Here is a 19849-nt window from a genome sequence, read left to right as displayed (position 1 = left end):
TTAACCTTCGTATGTCTAGTGACTTTACCATAGATGTTTCTGTGTTAAGTCATGTCACAGCATCATTGATTATGCCTCTTCTAACCCTGTGTAGGTTGTCATGCCCTCAAAATCTAGTGGCACCTGTGTCATTGGCAGCCTGCTTCATAACAACCTTACTTAAAACACTATACATACTTATTTCATATTATAAACAATACCGGAACGCGCGAGAAGTACAGACACAAGTTGTATCCGCATCCAATGTCTTTCCCCGAATGTAGCTGCAGCCAAGCATTAAAATAAGCTATACCATTGTTCCAGTCTCTGGCCGCTGGGATACACATCCCGTCAATAAAATGATATAAAGCACCATAGTTCATCTCGCTACGTTAATCCTGTGTCCGTTGTGAAATCAGTGATGTTCCTGCTCTTTTAAGTGCTTGTAGTTATTCTGAGATCTCAAGAGCCATCACGAGTCCCCACAGCTGCTGCTGTCATTCCAGCCTTTCTTGAATGTTTAACCTAAAGATTTAAAGAAAAAGTGGAAAAGTGTCCTGGTCGTCACCAGGTGTTAGATGTCCGTATAAAGCTTTTCCTGTATGGGCCGAACACGTGTGTTATTCAGGGGTTAGTAGTTCTTATATATTACAACCTTTTCATATCTATTTTCCTCGTGGTTACGCGCCTAATTCTGTTGCGTTTGAACCCGACCCTGACGTGCTTTTGCCTGGTTAATTAGCCAGTTTACAATAACTCAACTGTCTCAAATTCCTGAAGCTACTGCAAATATTGTGGCACTTGTAGTTACTTGTAAAGTTCTGCACTGTATGTTCTATGTTCTAACACAAAAGATCCATTCTGTATGGGACAGAGTAGGTTTACTAATCTGAATATATCTGACAATTCAAAACGTAAGATTTGTAAGTTCCAATTAAAAATACATCTTCAGCTATTTTTAAAAAAATTACTTTATCAGAATGACAAAGCCAGAGCTCAGAGTGTGGAGAGGGGCAAACCCAGCACGGGTCAATTCTCTGCTGGTTTGAAAAGGGGGTGGAGTAAAAGTTGGATTGCTGCCAAGTTCCCGTTATCAAGTGTCTTAGAACGATGTGTTTTCTTGGAATATAGATTTGCTTTTAATCAGAGTTGTGTGTTTTTTTTTAAAAACCAGCTTCCACATTTTCTGCTAATGTAAAACATTTATTTTAAAATATCAAACACAAAAACTCATTGAATATATGACTGAACGGTCACTGGCAGTGAGGGTGAGGGACGGTCACTGGTGGTGAGGGTGAGGGACGGTCACTGGCAATGAGGGTGAGGGACGGTCACTGGTGGTGAGGGTGAGGGACGGTCACTGGCAATGAGGGTGAGGGACGGTCACTGGCGGTGAGGGTGAGGGATAATCACTAGTGGTGAGGGACGGTCACTGGCGGTGAGGGTGAGGGATAATCACTAGCGGTGAGGGACGGTCACTTGCGGTGAGGGTGAGGGACAATCACTCGCGGTGACGGAAAGTCACTGGCGATGAGGGTGAGGGATAATCACTAGCGGTGAGGGACGGTCACTTGCGGTGAGGGTGAGGGATAATCACTCGCGGTGACGGAAAGTCACTGGCGGTGAGGGTGAGGGATAATCACTAGCGGTGACGGACGGTCACTGGCGGTGAGGGTGAGGGATAATCACTAGCGGTGACGGACGGTCACTGGCGGTGAGGGTGAGGGATAATCACTAGCGGTGACGGACGGTCAATAGCGGTGAGGGTGAGGGATAATCACTAGCGGTGACGGACGGTCACTGGCGGTGAGGGTGAGGGATAATCACTAGCGGTGAGGGACAGTCAATAGCGGTGAGGGATGGTCACTGGCGGTGAAGGTGAGGGATGGTTACTGGAACTGATGGTGAGGGACGGTTTGAACATAGGGGGGCCTTGGGAATAGGTGCGGGATGAGTTAATGGATTGGGGGAGGGATTATGTGATATTATGGGGCATCACCTGGAGGGAGGAAGGTTGGGGTGGTAATATGGTGTAAAGCAGACTGATTAGGTTATGGTGTCAGTGGGGGAGGGATAAGTGAATAAAGGAGGTAGGGTGCAGAACTGGGTGAGGATGTGTGAACAGAGGATGGTGTGTACAAGGGATATTGAGGAGGAGCTGAGAGAGTAGAGGTTGATTTGGTAAGTGACATGTCTGGTACTGGGATTCAGCAAACAGGTAAGGCTGTGAGAGAAGGAGACAGAAAAATATGAGGGAATGTGTAGTTAGGCAGGAAAAAAAAAGAAAAAAAAAAGAATATATGACTGAATCAATTTTGCGCTGTATCTTGGGTTTCTACCAGAGTTCTCTACCAGGCATCATTTTGTCCCCACCCTTCTTTTGTTTAACGAAGAAACATGATCATGGACATATTTTATTTACCCATCTGTCCTTTACACTTAATTCTGCAATCTCAGAATTAATACATCTGCGTTGTGTCAGCGAAGTTTTAACCCTGAACTAATGAAACATCGGATAGGTCATATGTCATATGTATTTCAACTGTTATATGTATTTCAACTATCCTAACTTCCAATAAACACCATAAAACTAATATTTTCTTATTCTTACATACGTGATTTTGTACCCTGATTAAAATTCCTTGTGTATCAAAATTACCCTGGAAATGTCAATGATAACCTTTGAAAAGAAAAATTTGTTAACTACACTCAAACTATGATCTTTAAATCACAATGTCAGACGACACACCAAAATAAGTTAGGTAAAAATCCTTCTGGAGCCTATTCTAAAGTTGCAAATTATAAACTCAAGGTTACTTCTCAGAAGATAAATCTTAGCAGAGAGATATTAACATTCACAGACCAAACACACACATTCTCACAGGTCGCAAATATCAGAGTTAACTGTTAGCCCTCTCTCATGGCTACAAATTCTCAAAGAAACAGCAATTCCACAATCGCTTAATTAAAATACTGAGCGAAATCTTCCATTCTCCTTCATCATAAAACTTTATCTGTGTTATTCCATTTAAGTCAATTTACACTGATTAATTTTATAGGCATTAGCTATTCTTAGAGATATATATTTCTCTGTGCAGGTGCCCTGCTTGCTGAAATGGTTACATTTTTGTACAGAACCGAAGGAGGCGGAGAACTTGGAATGATGCCATATGCGTCTGTTACGTGATCACAAACATTATATATTTTTTTCCTTTAATGTTACTCAAAGTCCTTTCTTGTTCTTTAAACTGAATTCAATTTTAATGTTCGCTATTTAACCAGTGTTTGAAAGAGATATTACTGGATGTTTATTTTTTTTTATTCAAACTAATTGAATTACTGCCAAGTTTATCTGGACGGCTTGAAACAATTTGAAGTTAATCTAGACAAGAATCCATTGTTAGTTTCTAATCTTAATCTTGTACTGACTTTATTCCCCATTTTTTTGTTGTTTTGGGAGGGGGATTTGTCATCCTCAGATATTTCTGAACAAAAAGCTGATTGAGCATTTCAGCCCCTTTCTGATTTTTTGGATTTTACTTTATTTGATTTTTTTCCCTTTCTTTTCCTTTGGACATGTCTAAACTTTTAGTTAATTTAAAATGTCCATTCCCAAGGAGCCTGTTTCTTTCCCCTCTCCTTGAGACATTCCAGGGCAGTCCTTAGCCGTAATTGTAGCAGTTTCCTGTGATTCTTTGCCAGTTTGCACAATCTGTACTGCCGCTATCTTTCTCGCTTTATTGCTATGCTTAAAATGATTTTTTGTGAATGTGGGAGAGTGAGAGCTCAATTTCTTTAAACTATCCTGTTTTTCAAATGGCGTGAAGGCTTAATTTCTGTCATTTGTTCTTCTGACTGGTGAACTGAGTTGACTACTGCTTTATTTGTCTTATCTCGCTTCTGTGTATCTCACCATTTTCTCTGTTCCACAGGGGCTGCGTTGGGATCCCACCCATCTTTTATCATTGTTTCTTTTTGTACCAGAGTATTTTGCTCTTACACGAACGCCAGATTCATGGATCCCGGGGGACCCCAGAAAAGCGGCCTCATGCCTCTCTTTTCCATGATGTGTTAACCGTGTCGTCTCTATCACCCGCGTATCCGGTGTGACTAGGCGACTGTGCTCAGAGGCTTTACCTATTGTCCACTCCCATAGGGTGGAGGTCCTGTCGCTTGACACTGTGTCAGGATAAATTTCACGACCCGTTATTCACTCAACAGTCTGTGCGTCTCGGATTCCCAACTAACTCTGGCTGTCATGTGCAAGCTCAATTGCCCCCTTAATTCAGGCTCAGCATGGGTCCTCAAGCAGCCAATTAGCACTAAAGAAAATGGTATAGCAGACCAACTAAACAAAATCAAAAAGAAGAAATTTTAAACTGAGTCATTTACTCACTTGGCCTTGATACCAGATTTGGTGGATGTTGCTTCACCGTCCGTCTGTCTCGCCATGTGACTCTAATTTCTGGCGGTCAAAGGTTTGACTAACTCGCCTTGTCCACCGGCTCGAGCGGCGTCCGGCTCAGAACATCCCGTCACACTATGCCAAATGTTAGAGGTGTGTGGTAGTCTGTGTAAAGGTATTACGGTACCTGGTAATACTGGAACACCATTGCTAGATATTGTATGTTTCCTATTGGTCAAGCTGTATGGTAGCTCCACCCTGCAAGGCGGGGTATAAGAGCCCGTGCTCTTATACCACTAAATGACCACTAAAGAGAGGTTGTAGTCCAACTGAAGGCTTTAATAAGCTAGATGTTTCCCCCAGCAGCCTTCATTCTGTACCTGAGCTGCTGGGGGAAACATCTAGCTAATTAAAGCCTTCAGTTGGACTACAACCTCTCTTTAGTGGTCATTGATCGTGCATCAATTTAATAAGCTAGATTTAAAAGGATGGAGCTCCGAATCAAGCTAGAGTGTCTGCAACTCAGCCCCCACGCGGCGAACTCAGCGGCAACCTTCAACCACTGGCTGGCGTGTTTTAAAAGATATCTTGGAATGGTCGAAAACACACCCACGGGAGAACAGAAAATGCAAGTTCTGCACTCGAGGGTGAGCCCGGAAATTTACACCCTCATCGAGGACGCGGAAGACTTCGATGCAGCAATAGAGCTGCTCAAAGGACATTATATTCGCCCCGTAAACCAGGTCTACACCCTACATCAGCTAGCAACGAGGTGACAAATCCCTGGAGAATCGCTGGAATAATTCTACCGTGCGCTCCTGGTGTTGGGGAGAAACTGCAGCTACCCGCAAGTTTCGGCGAGCGACCACACAGAACTCTTGATCCGGGTCACTTTCGTGGCAGGTATGCTGTCCTCCCTAATCCGCCAGCGATTGCTGTAAAAAGACACCCTAGGCCTCAGGGAGGCACGGGCCCTTGCAGGCTCCCTGGATGTGGCCTCCAGAAACACCCACGCTTACGTTCCCGACCGCGCGGCAGCCCACTGGGCAGCGTGGAACCCCTCCACAGCCGACCCCGAGACATCCCCCATCCTCCCACAAGCTTGTGCTGCAAGGCAGCCTGGCAGCCCCGGGGGGTCCCGCTGCTACTTTTGCGGGCAGGCCAAGCACCCCCGGCAGCACTGCCCGACCCGCGCATCCACCTGCAAGGGATGCGGTAAAAAGGGCCACTTCATGGTGGTATGCCAGGCCCGTGCAGTCGGCGCGGTCTCCGGCGGCGAATGCGGATCGCCACCACAAACCTCTCCACGGTCCCCGTGCGGCCAGCGGGCGCCGCCATCTTCCTACTGCAGGGCCACATGTGGCCCCTGGGCGCGTCATCTTGTCCCGTGGACGCCACGTGGGCGCCACCATTTTGTGCACCCTCAGCCATGTGCGACCAATGGGAGCCGCCATCTTGGATGGACTCCCAGGACCCCAGCTCGGCTGACCGCACACCGCCCGAAGAGAACACTCAACTGCTGAGATTAGCCTCGGTGACAAGAAATCAGTCCCGGCCCCGAACACTCTCAGCTGCTACAACATCAGTACTAATCAACGGGCACGAGATGCCCTGCTTAATCGACTCTGGGAGCACGGAGAGTTTCATACACCCCGACACGGTAAGGCGTTGTTCTCTCCTCGTCCATCCCGTTAATCAAAAAATCACTCTGGCCTCCGGTTCTCACTCAGTAGAGATAAAGGGGTTTTGTGTAGCAAACCTCACAGTCCAGGGAAGGGAGTTTAAAAATTACCGGCTCTACGTCCTTCCCCACCTCTGCGTGGCCACACTCGAAGGTTTAGACTTCCAGTGTAATCTCCAAAGTCTAACTTTCAAATTCGGCGGCCCTATACCCCACCTCACTGTCTGCGGCCTCGCGACCCTCAAGGTCGATCTGCCTTCCCTGTTTGCGAACCTCACCCCGAATTGCAAACCCGTCGCCACCAGGAGCAGACGGTACAGTGCCCAGGATCGGATCTTTATTAGGTCAGAGGTCCAAAGGCTGCTGAGGAAAGGAGTCATTGAAGCGAGCAACAGTCCCTGGAGAGCTCAAGTAGTGGTGGTAAAGACCGGGGAGAAGCAGAGGATGGTCATCGACTGCAGTCAGACCATCAACAGATTCACGCAGCTGGACACGTACCATCTCCCCCACATATCCGACCTGGTAAACAGGATCGCGCATTACAAGGTCTTCTCCACGGTGGATCTTAGGTTCGCCTACCACCAGCTCCCCATCCGCACTAGTGACCGCAAGTACACTGCCTTCGAGGCAGATGGGCAGCTCTAGCACTTCTTAAGGGTTCCCTTTGGTGTCACCAACGGGGTCTCGGTCTTCCAGCGCGAGATGGACCGAATGGTTGACCGGTACGGTTTACGGGCAACATTCCCGTATCTCGATAATGTCACCATCTGCGGCCACGACCAGCAGGACCACGACACCAACCTTCGAAAATTCCTCCAGACCGCAAAGATCCTTAACCTTGCATACAACAAGGACAAATGCGTGTTTAGCACTGACCGCCTATCCATCCTCGGCTACGTAGTGTGAAATGGAGTAATAGGCCCTGACCCTGAGCGCATGCGCCCCCTTATGGAGTTCCCCCTCCCTCACTGCTCCAAGGCCCTGAAACGCTGCCTAGGGTTTTTCTCTTATTATGCCCAGTGGGTCCCCAACTATGCGGACAAGGCCCGTCCCCTGATCCGACCCACAGCTTTTCCCCTGTCGATAGTGGCCTGCCAGGCCTTCAGCTGCATCAAAGCAGACATTGCAAAGGCCACGATGCACGCCATCGACGAGTGCCTCCCCTTCTCGGTCGAGAGCGACGCATCTAACGTAGCTCTGGCGGCCACCCTCAACCAAGCGGGCAGACCCGTCGCCTTCTTCTCACGTACCCTCCATGCTTCCGAAATCCGCCACTCCTCAGTAGAAAAGGAGGCCCAGACCATAGTAGAAGCTGTGCGACATTGGAGGCATTACCTGGCCAGTAGGAGATTCACTCTCCTCACTGACCAATGGTCGGTTGCTTTCATGTTCGATAATGCACAGCGGGGCAAGATAAAAAACAATAAGATCTTGCGGTGGAGGATCGAACTCTCCACCTGCAACTACGAGATCTTGCATCGTCCCGGGAAGCTAAACGAGCCTCGTGATGCCCTGTCCCGCGGCACATGTGCCACCGCACAAGTGGACCGCCTCCGAGCCCTCCACGAGGACCTCTGCCACCCGGGGGGTCACTCGCTTTTTCCACTTTATCAAGACCCGCAACCTGCCCCACTCCATCGAGGAGGTCAGGACAGCCACCAGGGACTGCCAAATCTGCGCGGAGTGCAAACCGCACTTCTACCGGCCAGAGAAAGCACACCTGATAAAGGCTTCCCATCCCTTTGAACGCCTCAGCATGGACTTCAAAGGCCCCCTCCCCTCCACCGACCGCAACACGTACTTCCTGAACATGATTGACGAGTACTCCCGGTTCCCATTCGCCATCCCCTGCACCGACATGACCACAACCACCGTCATCAAGGCCCTCCATAGCATCTTTGCACTGTTTGGGTTCCCAGCTTACATACACAGTGATAGGGGGTCCTCCTTTATGAGCGACGAACTGCGTCAATTCCTGCTCAGCAAAGGCATCGCCTCGAGCAGGACGACCAGTTACAACCCCCGGGGTAACGGACAGGTAGAGAGGGAGAATGGAACGGTCTGGAAGACCGTCCTACTGCCCCTACGGTCCAGGAATCTCCCAGTCTCCCGCTGGCAGGAAGTCTCCCGGATGCCCTCCACTTCATCCGGTCACTGCTTTGTACCACAACCAACCAAACAACTCACAAACGTCTCCTTGTCTTCCCCAGGAAGGCTGGCAGCTCCCGGACCCATCCTGCTCCGAAAACACGTGCGGGCGCACAAGTCGGACCCGTTGGTCAAGAGGGTCCATATTCTCCACGCTAACCCTCAGTACGCCTACGTGGCGTACCCCGACGGCCGACAAGATACGGTCTCCCTACGAGACCTGGCGCCCGCCGGAGCCCCACGTACACCCCAGCCACCAGTCCCACCCTCCCTCCCACCAGTGCACCTTATAGGAGGATTGGTCCTTCCGCCGGCCCCATCTAGGCCCCCCCACCCACCAACGCACCCCGCAGACGCTCCCTTCCCAGGTCAACCGTTTTCCCCACCAGCGCCGTCTCGGGGTGTCGAAGCTGCCACAGAGATCGAGGCCACGCCCCCGGAGTCACAGACGCCCGAGCCTCCACCGGAGTCGCCACCGAAGCTTCGACGATCACAGAGGATGACCAGGGCCCCCGGTCGACTGATTGCGTCATTTTAAAGTGTATAGTTAATTATGAATCATAAATTGTGAATAGTAAATAGGATTGTAAATAGTTACAAAACGCTGTACGGAGGTATTATGGTACCTCCATAACTATAATTTCTACCACGTTACCATGTTGTAATATCAGGCCACCACCCCCGCCGGACTCTTTTTAACAGGGGGTGAATGTGATGGTTTGTGTAGAGGTATTACGGTACTTGGTAATGCTGGAACACCATTGGTAGATATTGTATGTTTCCTATTGGTCAAGCTGTATGGTAGCTCCACCCTGCAAGGCGGGGTATAAGAGCCCGTGCCGCCCCAGCAGCCTTCATTCTGTACCTGAGATGCTGGGGGAAACATCTAGCTTATTAAAGCCTTCAGTTGGACTACAACCTCGCTTTAGTGGTCATTGATCGTGCATCAAGGTGAAAATATTCACACGAAGGCCTGAGTATAAGTAAAAAAGGCAGTTTATTATGTCAGAATTCTGGGAGAGAAGGCCTGAGACTCCGCAGCCTATTGACAGCACCTTTTCTGACTTGAGCTACGGCTCACACGGGTTAATAGACAGATTCAAGGGGCGGATTCTTATTTACATACAATCAATCAACTATATTCGCGTCACACTTTATTACATGCAGTCAATCAATTTTCTTAGCATCCCAGTTATCACATATATGGTTAAAGTGGTTAAAGTCTTACCCGCCCCTAACTTCATACAGAAGTCATTCAAAACTAACACAAGGATATGTCCTGTTTACAGCTGTTGGCCCTGAGCTTTATCAAGGATACATTGCGTGTCTTGTTTTGTGAAGCTGTTATCAGCGGCTGTTGGGATACTCCCTATACATACCCACGGTTGGTTCTCATGAGACAGTTTACAGGGAATGTGGTTTGTTCAGCCATTTTGTGTTTTTTCTGATATTTTTTTTTTAATTTAGTGTACCCAATTCATTTTTTCCAAATAAGGGGCAATTTAGCGTGACCAATCCACCTACCCTGCACATCTTTGGGTTGTGGCGGCGAAACCCACGCAAACACGGGGAGAATGTGCAAACTCCACACGGACAGTGACCCAGAGCCGGGATTGAACCTGGGACCTCAGCGCCGTGAGGCTACAGGGCTAACCCACTGCGCCACCGTGCTGCCCTCTTTTCTGATATTAACAGCATTGTGTATACACTAATCTATTTCTATAAATTGCCTCTTCTAAACAGGCATTAAGCCAATGAGTACCTTTTGTCCCATCAGAACTATTCAAAAGTAAAGATTCACTCTTTCAAACGGGGTTTTCAGCAGTAATGGACTAAGAATTGCGAGCTCTGAATGATCAAGTTTTCATGATTAATTTATTATTCACTGATCGAGCATCTCTATCTGCAAATGCTGCTTCCAGATTGTGGGAGCTTTTGCTATTTGTCTGAAATAATCCTGTTAAGAAATTTGATGGAAACACATCTGCCAATCCTCGCTATCAGGGAGAGCACTGAAAACAGGGGCAAAATTCTCCCCCAACGGCGCGATGTCCGCCGACTGGCGCCCAAAACGGCGCCAATCAGACGGGCATCGCGCCGCCCCAAAGGTGCGGAATGCTCCGCATCTTTGGGGGCCAAGCCCTGACATTGAGGGGCTAGGTCGGCGCCGGAGGAATTTCCGCCCCGCCAGCTGGCGGAAACGGCCTTTTGTGTCCCGCCAGCTGGCACGGAAATGACATTCGGGGCGGCCCATGTGCGGGAGCGTCAGCGTCCGCTGACAGTTTCCCGCGCATGCGCAGTGGGGAGAGTCTCTTCCGCCTCCGCCATGGTGGAGACCGTTGCGGAGGCGGAAGGAAAAGAGTGCCCCCACGGCACAGGCCCGCCCGCGGATCGGTGGGCCCCGATCGCAGGCCAGGCCACCGTGGGGGCACCCCCCGGGGTCAGATCGCCCCGCGCCCCCCCCAGGATCCCGGAGCCCGCCCATGCCGCCTTGTCCCGCCGGTAAATAGCTACTTTAATTTACGCCGGTGGGACAGGCAATTTCTCGGCGGGACTTCGGCCCATCCGGGCCGGAGGATCGAGCGGGGGCGCCCGCCAACCGGCGCGGCCCGATTCCCGCCCCCGCCCAATCTCCAGTACCGGAGACTTCGGCAACCGGCAGGGGCGGGATTCACGGCGGCCAACCCCCCAGCGGGTCGGAGAATGACGCCCCAGGTTTTTAAATTAATTCTTGAGACGTGGGTGATGCTGGCTCGGCCAGCATTTGTTGCCCATTCCTGATTGTTTTTGAGCCGCTTTCTTGAACTGCAGCAGTCCATGTGGTGTAGGTACACCCACAGTGCTGTTAGGGAAGGAGTTCCAGGATTTTGAACCAGTGATAGTGAAGGGACGGCGATATATTTCCCAATCAGGCTTGTGAGTGACTTGGAGGGGAACTCGCAGGTGGTGGTGTTCCTATCTACTTGCTGCCCTTGACCTTCCACATGGTAGAGGTTAGCGGTTTGGATGACATTGTCTCAGGAGGTTGGCATGTTGCTGCAGTGCATCTTGTAGATGGCGCACACTGCTGCCACTGTGCGTCGGTGGTAGAAGGAGTGAATGTTGAAGGTGGTAGACGGAGTGCCAATCAAGAGGACTGCTATGACCTGGATGATGTTGACCTTCTTGACTGTTGTTGGAGCTGCACAAATCCAGGCAAATGGAGAGTATTCCATCACACTCCTGACTTGTGCCTTTTGGATGGTGGACAGACTTTGGCGAGTCAAGGGGTGAGTTACTGACCGCTGAATTCCCAGCCTCTGACCTGCACTACAACCATAGTATTTATTTGGCTGAAACTGTTTACATTCTGCCTTTTTAAAATAAAAAGAATTTGCTTTTAAGTAATATCCTCCAATGCTAAGGTGCTTTGTCAGTAAGTACTTTGAATTACGTCATCATAAAGCACAGCATTAAATTTTCACATTCCTGCTGATGATATCATAGATTAACATAGAATTTACAGTGCAGAAGGAAGCCATTCGGCCCATCGAGACTGCACCGGCTCTTGGAAAGAGCACCCTACCCAAGGTCAACACCTCCACCCTATCCCCATAACCCAGTAACCCCACCAACACTAAGGGCAATTTTGGACACTAAGGGCAATTTAGCATGGCCAATCCACCTAACCTGCACATCTTTGGACTGTGGGAGGAAACCGGAGCATCCGGAGGAAACTCACGCACACACGGGGAGGATGTGCAGACTCCGCACAGACAGTGACCCAAGCCGGAATCGACCTGGGACCCTGGAGCTGTGAAGCAATTGTGCTATCCACAATGCTACCGTGCTGCCCATCCAACGCTATCTCATCACTATCTCTCTCAATTCCACCACTTTGGCTAAATTATTAGACTGCTTATCTAACACCCAGTACAGGATGACCAGAAATTTCCTTCAGTGACACAGCGGGAAGCTTGGAGCCATCGTCTTCAATTCCCACTCCAAACTCTATCCCTTAGCCACTGACTCCAGCCCTCTCCTTGGTCCTGAGGCTAACCTACACTGGGGTTTCTGACCTTGGTGCCATATTTGCTCCTGTGATGAGCTTCCGACTGTGAGTCTGTGCTATCACTGAGACCACATGTTTCGGCTTTCATAACATCACCCAACCTCACCACTGCCTCAGCACGTCTGCCGCTGAAGCCGTCAGTCATGCTTTTATCACCTCTGGACTTTATTATTCCAATACGTTTCTGGCTGCTCTCCTACATTCTACCCTCCGTAAACCTGAGGCCAGCCAAACCTCTGCTGCCCATGTCCTATTTGGTACCAAGTCTTGTTTCCCCATCACCCCTGTGCTCATTGTCCAACACTGGCTCTCAGTCGAACAAGTCTCTACATTAAAATTCTCATTGTTTTCAAATACCTCCATGGTGTTGTCTCCCTCTCTGTCTATAACCTCCTTCAGCCCCACAAACCAACATTTGAAGTCAAACATGAATTCTTATGAGCTGAAGGCGGGTAGAAATATGATGGTTGCATGCCATTCAAAAGGAGATGGAGCAAAAGGATAAAAGGGAATGTCTTGGATGGGATAGAGATGAGAGAGGTTAAATGACAAAGATGCCATGGAATAAAAGGCAGAGGGAGTGGAAATGGTTGGGGTAAAGAGACAAAGCATTTGTCCAGAGTGAGTGTACATGCCAAAATAACAAAAAGTTCTGTCTGAAAGCAAAAATAGAGAAAACAAGATTTCAACCAGGATATTGAAAAAGTAGGATCAAAATGGAGGACAGAGTTCATGGTCTGAAATCGTTGAACTTAATGTTGAGTGAAGAAGGCTGTAAAGTATCTAATTAGAAGATTAGAGAGCGGCACGATGGCGCAGTGGTTAGCACAGCTGCCTCACAGCGCCGAGGACCCGGGTTCGATCACGGCCTTGGTCACTGTCCGTGTGGAGTTTGTACATTCTCCCCGTGTCTGTGTGGGTATCACTCCCACAACCCAAAAAGATGAGCAGGGTAGGTGAATTGGCCACGCTGAATTGCTCCTTAATTGGAAAAAAACAATTGGCTACGTTAAATTTGTAAAACAAAAACAAAAAATAATTAGAAGATTAGGTGCTGTTCCTCGAGCATGCGTTGATCGCCACTGGAAAACTGCAGCAGGCCAAGGACAGGAATATGAGCAAGAGGGCAAGATGGTGAATTGAAATGGCAAGCAACTGGAAGCTCGAAGGCATATATACTGACTGAGAAAGCAGTCATCCAAACTGTGTTTGGGTTCTGCAATGTAGAGGAGATCACATTGTGAGCAGCAAGAACAGTAGATGACATTGAAATAAGTATAAGCAAATCGCTGTTTCACCTGGAAGGAGTGTTTGGGGCCATGGAGAGTGAGGAGAGAGGGGGCAAAAAGGAAGGAATTACAGCTCCTGCAATTACATAGCAAAGTACCGTGGGAATGGTTGACATGTTGACATGGGCAGCACGGTAGCAGAAGTGGCTAGCACTGTGGCTTCACAGTGCCAGGGTCCCGGGTTCGATTCCCCACTGAGTCACTGTCTGTGCGGAGTCTGCACGTTCTCTGCGTGGGTTTCCTCCTGATGCTCCAGTTTCCTCCCACAGTCCAAAGACGTGCAGGTTAAGTGGATTGGCCGTGATAAATTGCCCTTAGTGACCAAAAAGGTTAGGAGGGGTTATTGGGTTACGGGGATAGGGTGGAAGTGAGCGCTTAAGTGTGTCGGTGCAGACTCGATGGGCCGAATGGCCTCCTTCTGCACTGTACCAGGACATGGTAGAGGGAACTGTCCCTTTGGAACACTTTTAAAATTTTTGGTTAAATTTAATGCATCCAATTTTTTTCCAATTAAGGGAAAATGCAGTGTGACCAATCCACCTACCCTTCATATCCATGTAGACATGGGGAGAATGTGCAACCTCCACACAGACAGTAACCCAGGGCCGAGATCAAACCCGGGTCCTCGGTGCCACCCAAACCCTTTGGAACACTGACAAAGGGGGGTATAGGAAAATATGTTTGTTGGTGACATTATACTAGAGTTAGTGGAGGTTGATCCTTTCAATGTGGAGGCTGTACATCTGTAAAGCTATTTAAAAGGTTCAACAGATGGCCGAACTATCAATCAAACAACATATTAAGTCAAAGGTCCAGGTAACACATGAAAATCTGAAAATCAATACCATTGAATGCAGGAGAATGTTTTAATCACTGGATAAAGTACTCTAATGCATCTAACCAATTTCACAATGTAGATCAATCAAATGGTCACTTATATTTTTTAAACCAAACCCTATCATTAATTACACTATTAAAAACATTTTAACTTATCCTACATCATTACATTATGACAAGTAATATTGTCAACAACTTTTAAATGTGCCTGTCAATAGGTTGCCAACTCCAAACCAGGGATTCCCCCATGGGCCACAACTTCTCTAAATTGCCTTGGATCACATCACCTACCAAAACTGTTCCAACTCCATGGAAAAAGCTGGGGTCTAAAATGCCCTCCCTTGAAATGGAGTGGACAAGGGCACAATTGCTGCATACGGGCTTGCTATCCTGTGCCCTTAAAAATCCCACACAATGGAATGGAAACGGGAATCCTGGGAACGACTCCCGTCCACCATTTTTAAATCCCGCCTGTCTCCAATCTGGCCTGGGTGGAGGCATGAGAGTATATCCCAGGTATTAGAATTGTTGGCTGCACGTAAAGATGATAAGTCACCAGGACTTGATGGGATGCATCAAAGAGTACGGAGGGAAGTAAGGTTGAAATTTGTGGAGCCATAATTTTACAATCCTCCTCACATACAAGGGTGGTGCCAGAGGACTGGAGAATGGCCAATGCGACATACGAGTCTAAAAAAAGATTTCACGATAAACCCAGCAACTACAGGCCAGTCGGCTTATGAAATTGACGGGCAGGATTGACCTGATCTTTTGGAAATTATAATCTGGGACAAAAGTGCTGAACACTGAAATTTCCTTTAAGCCTCTCTTCCTTTCTTTAAGACACTCCTGAAAATCTATCTCTTGAACAAAGCATCTACCCTCATATAGTCTTCGGTGGCTCAGTGTCTAATTTTACTTCATAACACTCCTACAACGTGCCTTGGCGTGCTTTATTAGACACACTCTATAAATACATGTTGTTGCAGTACCTGCTGCGATATAAGACATTTGGAGAGTTTGCTCCTACTGCCATTCAAACCTTTCTGTCCAATTTTGACCTGCTTTTAAAAAGTCCAAAAATAAATCAATAAAAATACCTGAGGAAAGTGTGGAGCTTGAAGAATGGGATTGCAGTTCATGAGGACCAAACACGGACAGAGGGGGTGCTGAGGAGAGGGGCAGTGAAGATGTGACTCGTGGGGGACAGGCGTGATGGATCAGGTCAGTCCTGCCCATCAATTTCGTAAGTTTGTCTGTTCCATCAACTGCAGCTGTCACTGCCCTGGAGGCGGACATTTTCTGTATTCTCGGCAAAATATTTTATTCACAATGATTTCACAGGTAAGAGCGTGTAAGGTGTTATAAATAAAAGCTGGATGGGCGGCACGGTGACACAGTGGTTAGCACTGCTGTTTCAATGGCCTCGTGGTGTTGTCACTGGATTAATAATCTAGATACCCAGGTTAATACTCTGGGGTCCCAAGTTCGAATGCCACCATGGCAGATGGTGAAATTTGTATTCAATAAAAAATCTGGAATTAATGATGACCATGAAACTATTGTCGATTGTCGTCAAAACCCATCTGGTTCACTAATGTTTTTCAGGGAAGGAAATCTGCCATCTTTATCTGATCTGGTCTACATGTGACTTCAGGTCCACACAGCAATGCAATTGACTCTTAACTGCCACCCACTGAAATGGCCTATCAAGACCCTCAGTTCAAGGGCATTTAGGGATAGGCCCAGCCAGCATTGATTGCCCACTTCCCGAGAACAAATAAAAATAAAACATTTGTAAAATTCAAAATGAAAGAGTGCAGCTGAGCTGACCTAAATGGAAAGCAGAGGTGAATGTGTCAGAGAGAGGGGACAATGGTGAATGGTTAATTATGGTCAACAGGCCAAAGAAAGATCAGTCAAAGATGCTTAATTATAATAATAATCTTCAACCAGCAAACAATGTCATTCAGATAGGGAGTATTTGATCTGTTTCAAACTTTGTTTTAAATGAATTTCAACAATATACTGTTCTTCAATTTAGCATTAATATAATTTATTGTTCATTCATCAGTGTCCCGGTTACAAAATCCACAGAGTGCCTACAGTGCAGAAGAAGGCCGTTCGGCCCATTGAGTCTGCACCAACCCTCTGAAACAGCATCCTACCTAGGCCTACTCCTCTGCCTCTATCCCCACCTAACCTGCACGTCTTTAGACTGTGGGAGGAAACCGGAGCATCTGGAGGAAACCCACGCAGACATGGTGAGGACATGAAAACTCCACACAATCACCCAAGGCAGGAATCGAACCAGGGTCCCTGGAGCTCTGAGGTGGCAGTGCTAACCATTATGCCATCCTGCCATCCTGAAGAGAGAATATTGCTGAGAATTGCTGACTGTATGAATATTTTACAGCAGCTCTTGATTTGATTACTAACAATATCATTTATAATTTACAGTAATGTACCAGCGATTGAAGAGTGTAATGGTTCTATTTTGCAGAGCCAGCCAATGCCAGGTCAACAGATGGTCTTTAATTATTATTATTACAATACTGGCTGGGTCAGTGGTTTTCTTTAAAGAGCAACCGGCACAGATAATACACAGCACGCCAGTCACTGAGCTTAGGAGAGAGGCTTAAATCCTGTGATGAGCATCACAGCGGAGTCTGTACAGGGCTTACTGTTAAAATTAGTTTTTGGTGGGGAGGGTTCATTTGACAGATTGCACAGTCCTCACTCTCTGGCAAGAAGGAAAGCTCAGTGGTCTGAATCAGTTGCTGGGCTTCAGGAGTTAGGGAAATTCATGTTGCTTTGCAATAAAAAAGACTCAACCATTTTGATGCGGTTCATCAATCAAAGCTCACCCACTGGTACAAGGGAACGAAAACTTGCATTTCTGTGGCCCTATTTCACCACTTTAGAATGTCCCGGCACGTTTGACTGCCAATGACACACTGCCGAAGTGCAGTCACTTCGATAGTGTATGGAACACAGCATCCGATTTCTGCACAGCAAGCTCCCACAAACAGCAGCAAAGTATTGATCAAATAATCTGTTTTTTCATGATGTTTATTAAGGGCTAAGTATTGTCCAGTACAATGGAGAAAACTCCACACCCCTTCTTCAAAACATGTGCCATTAGATCTTTTACAAGGCTTCAGTTTAATATCGCATCTGAAAAATGGCATCCCAACAATGCAAATCCCGGCCTATGTGTTCAGGCCTCTGTGACTGGACATGGACACTCATCCTCTGCAGAGGCGTGTTTGTTACCGATGAACCAAGACCAAACTTTTTGTCAATTGTGACTTATTACTATACTCCCTCTGATAGTGTAGTGATGTTGAAGTTAAGCATGGGGGCAGATATGATACAGTCAAATGGGTGTAACAAAAGCTTTTCATTCCACTCAGCAATTTCATAGAAATATAGAATTTACAGTGCAGAAGACTGTCATTCGGTCCATCGAGTCTGCACCCGCCCTTGGAAAGAACACCCTCCTTAAGCCCACGCCTCTGCCCTATCCCCGTAACCCAGTAACGCCACCTAACCTTTTGGACACTCAGGGGCAATTTACCCAAGCCCACACCTCCACCCTATCCCCATAACCCAGTAACCCCACCCAGCACTAAGGGCAATTTTGGACACTAAGGGCAATTTAGCATGGCCAATCCACCTAACCTGCACATCTTTGGACTCTAGGAGGAAACCGGAGCACCCGGAGGAAACCCATGCAAACACGGGGAGAAAGTGCAAACTCCGCACAGACAGTCATCTGAAGCCGGAATTGAACCTGGGACCCTGAAGCTGTGAGGCAGCAGTGCTAACCACTGTGTCACTATGCTGCCCCCTAAATTTGATGTTCAGTTTTAAATCCTGGGCCCTGCCAAGGGTCTGCTTCAAAAGCAATGCACATTCTGTTTCTCATACACTGTGTTCTTCTCAAAATGTTACTTCTTCTGTGGCTACCAAAACAAGGTAACATTTCTCAGCACAAGAACCAGAGTCTGGCCATACTGGCCCTGCTACAAGAAGATCAGAGATTTTGTTGATTAAATCAATGGGGGTGTAAATTGGGTTCTCGTGGAGACTCAGCGTGAGATTTTACTGGCTGTCTTTGCTATGTTATTGAGCAGATGACATTGGATTGGCAGCAGGGGATTCATGGCAGGGGTACAAAATGAATAATATCAAAAAGGATTAGGAATAAAAGAGGAGAGAAAACAATAACATTTCTCATGGATTTCTGTCACTATTTACAATATTGGCATATCAATGAGCATTCCCTGCGGGAATAAGCTCTGGAAGTAACCTGAGTATTGCGTGCAGTTCTGGTCGCTGCATTATAGGAAGGATGTGGAAGCATTGGAAATGGTGCAGAGGAGATTTACCAGGATGTTGCCTGGTATGGAGGGACGATCTTATGAGGAAAGGCTGAGGGACTTGAGGCTGTTTTCGTTAGAGAGGAGAAGGTTAAGAGGTGACTTAATTGAGGCATACAAGATGATCAGAGGAATGGATAGGGTGGACAGTGAGAGCCTTTTTCCTCGGATGGTGATGTCTAGCACGAGGGGACATAGCTTTAAATTGAGGGGAGATAGATGTAGGACAGATGTCAGAGGTAGGTTCTTTACTCAGAGAGTAGTAAGGGCGTGGAATGCCCTGTCTGCAACAGTAGTGGACTCGCCAACATTAAGGGCATTCAAATGGTCATTGGATAGACATATGGATGATAATGGAATAGTGTAGATGGGCTTTAGATTGGTTTCACAGGTCGGCGCAACATCGAGGGCCGAAGGGCCTGTACTGTGCTGTAATGTTCTATTGTTCTATTAACCTCAGCAGAACACTTGGAAAAAGAAGGGCGTTTAAGAAGAAAATGTATATTCAGTACTTTTGAGGTATAATACCTGTTGTACCAATAGAAAAAGGGCAACCAATTGACTGACAGAAACCTCACACAGACAGCAGCATGATAATGGCCAGAGAAGTTGTTTCTATTGTGAGGAATTCGGGAAAGAATTAAGATGAAAAATTAAATAAAACAGGGAGGCAGACGTCTGAAGAAATTGATGAGATGCGAATTTGCCTATCAGTGGAAAACAAGTGTTTTACACATGTGATTAGGGGAAACAATGAGATGAGAGAGGTGATAACGTCAAAGTGGAAAGATTAGATAACTGACACATACCTGCCAAAAGCCAACTCCACAGGGTGAATAACATCAAATTAAACAAATCATATAACTGGAGAACACTAACTAAGGAAAGGGAAGTTGCAGATATAAGAAAGCAGCCATTATCCGTCTTCACTGAACCCGGAGACTATTTCTCAGACGTGGCCATCTTAACCTGGTTGTGGTAACTATTTGCTGGATTTATCTCATAAAGTTACTGAAAATTGGATGTTGTTTCTGTAAGGAATGTAAGGATCAGCTGGCTCCGTGGTTGGTGGAA

The 19849-nt window shown here is 47.3% G+C and overlaps 1 long non-coding RNA gene across 1 annotated transcript in view; it reads left to right on the top strand.

The window, feature by feature from the left end:
* The first annotated feature begins 497 nt into the window (after positions 1-497).
* Positions 498-19849, top strand: part of LOC140393563 (uncharacterized) — a 46383-nt gene continuing 27031 nt past the window's right edge. The window contains exon 1 of the long non-coding RNA XR_011935664.1: positions 498-609. This is a non-coding gene — a long non-coding RNA (uncharacterized lncRNA). The remainder of the gene's footprint in view (positions 610-19849) is intronic.

The sequence above is a fragment of the Scyliorhinus torazame genome, chromosome 17 (genome assembly GCF_047496885.1).
Source record: "Scyliorhinus torazame isolate Kashiwa2021f chromosome 17, sScyTor2.1, whole genome shotgun sequence".
NCBI classification, from domain to species: domain Eukaryota; kingdom Metazoa; phylum Chordata; class Chondrichthyes; order Carcharhiniformes; family Scyliorhinidae; genus Scyliorhinus; species Scyliorhinus torazame.
Note: the sequence above shows the minus strand (reverse complement) of the source record. Positions and strands in the feature narration are given on the sequence as shown.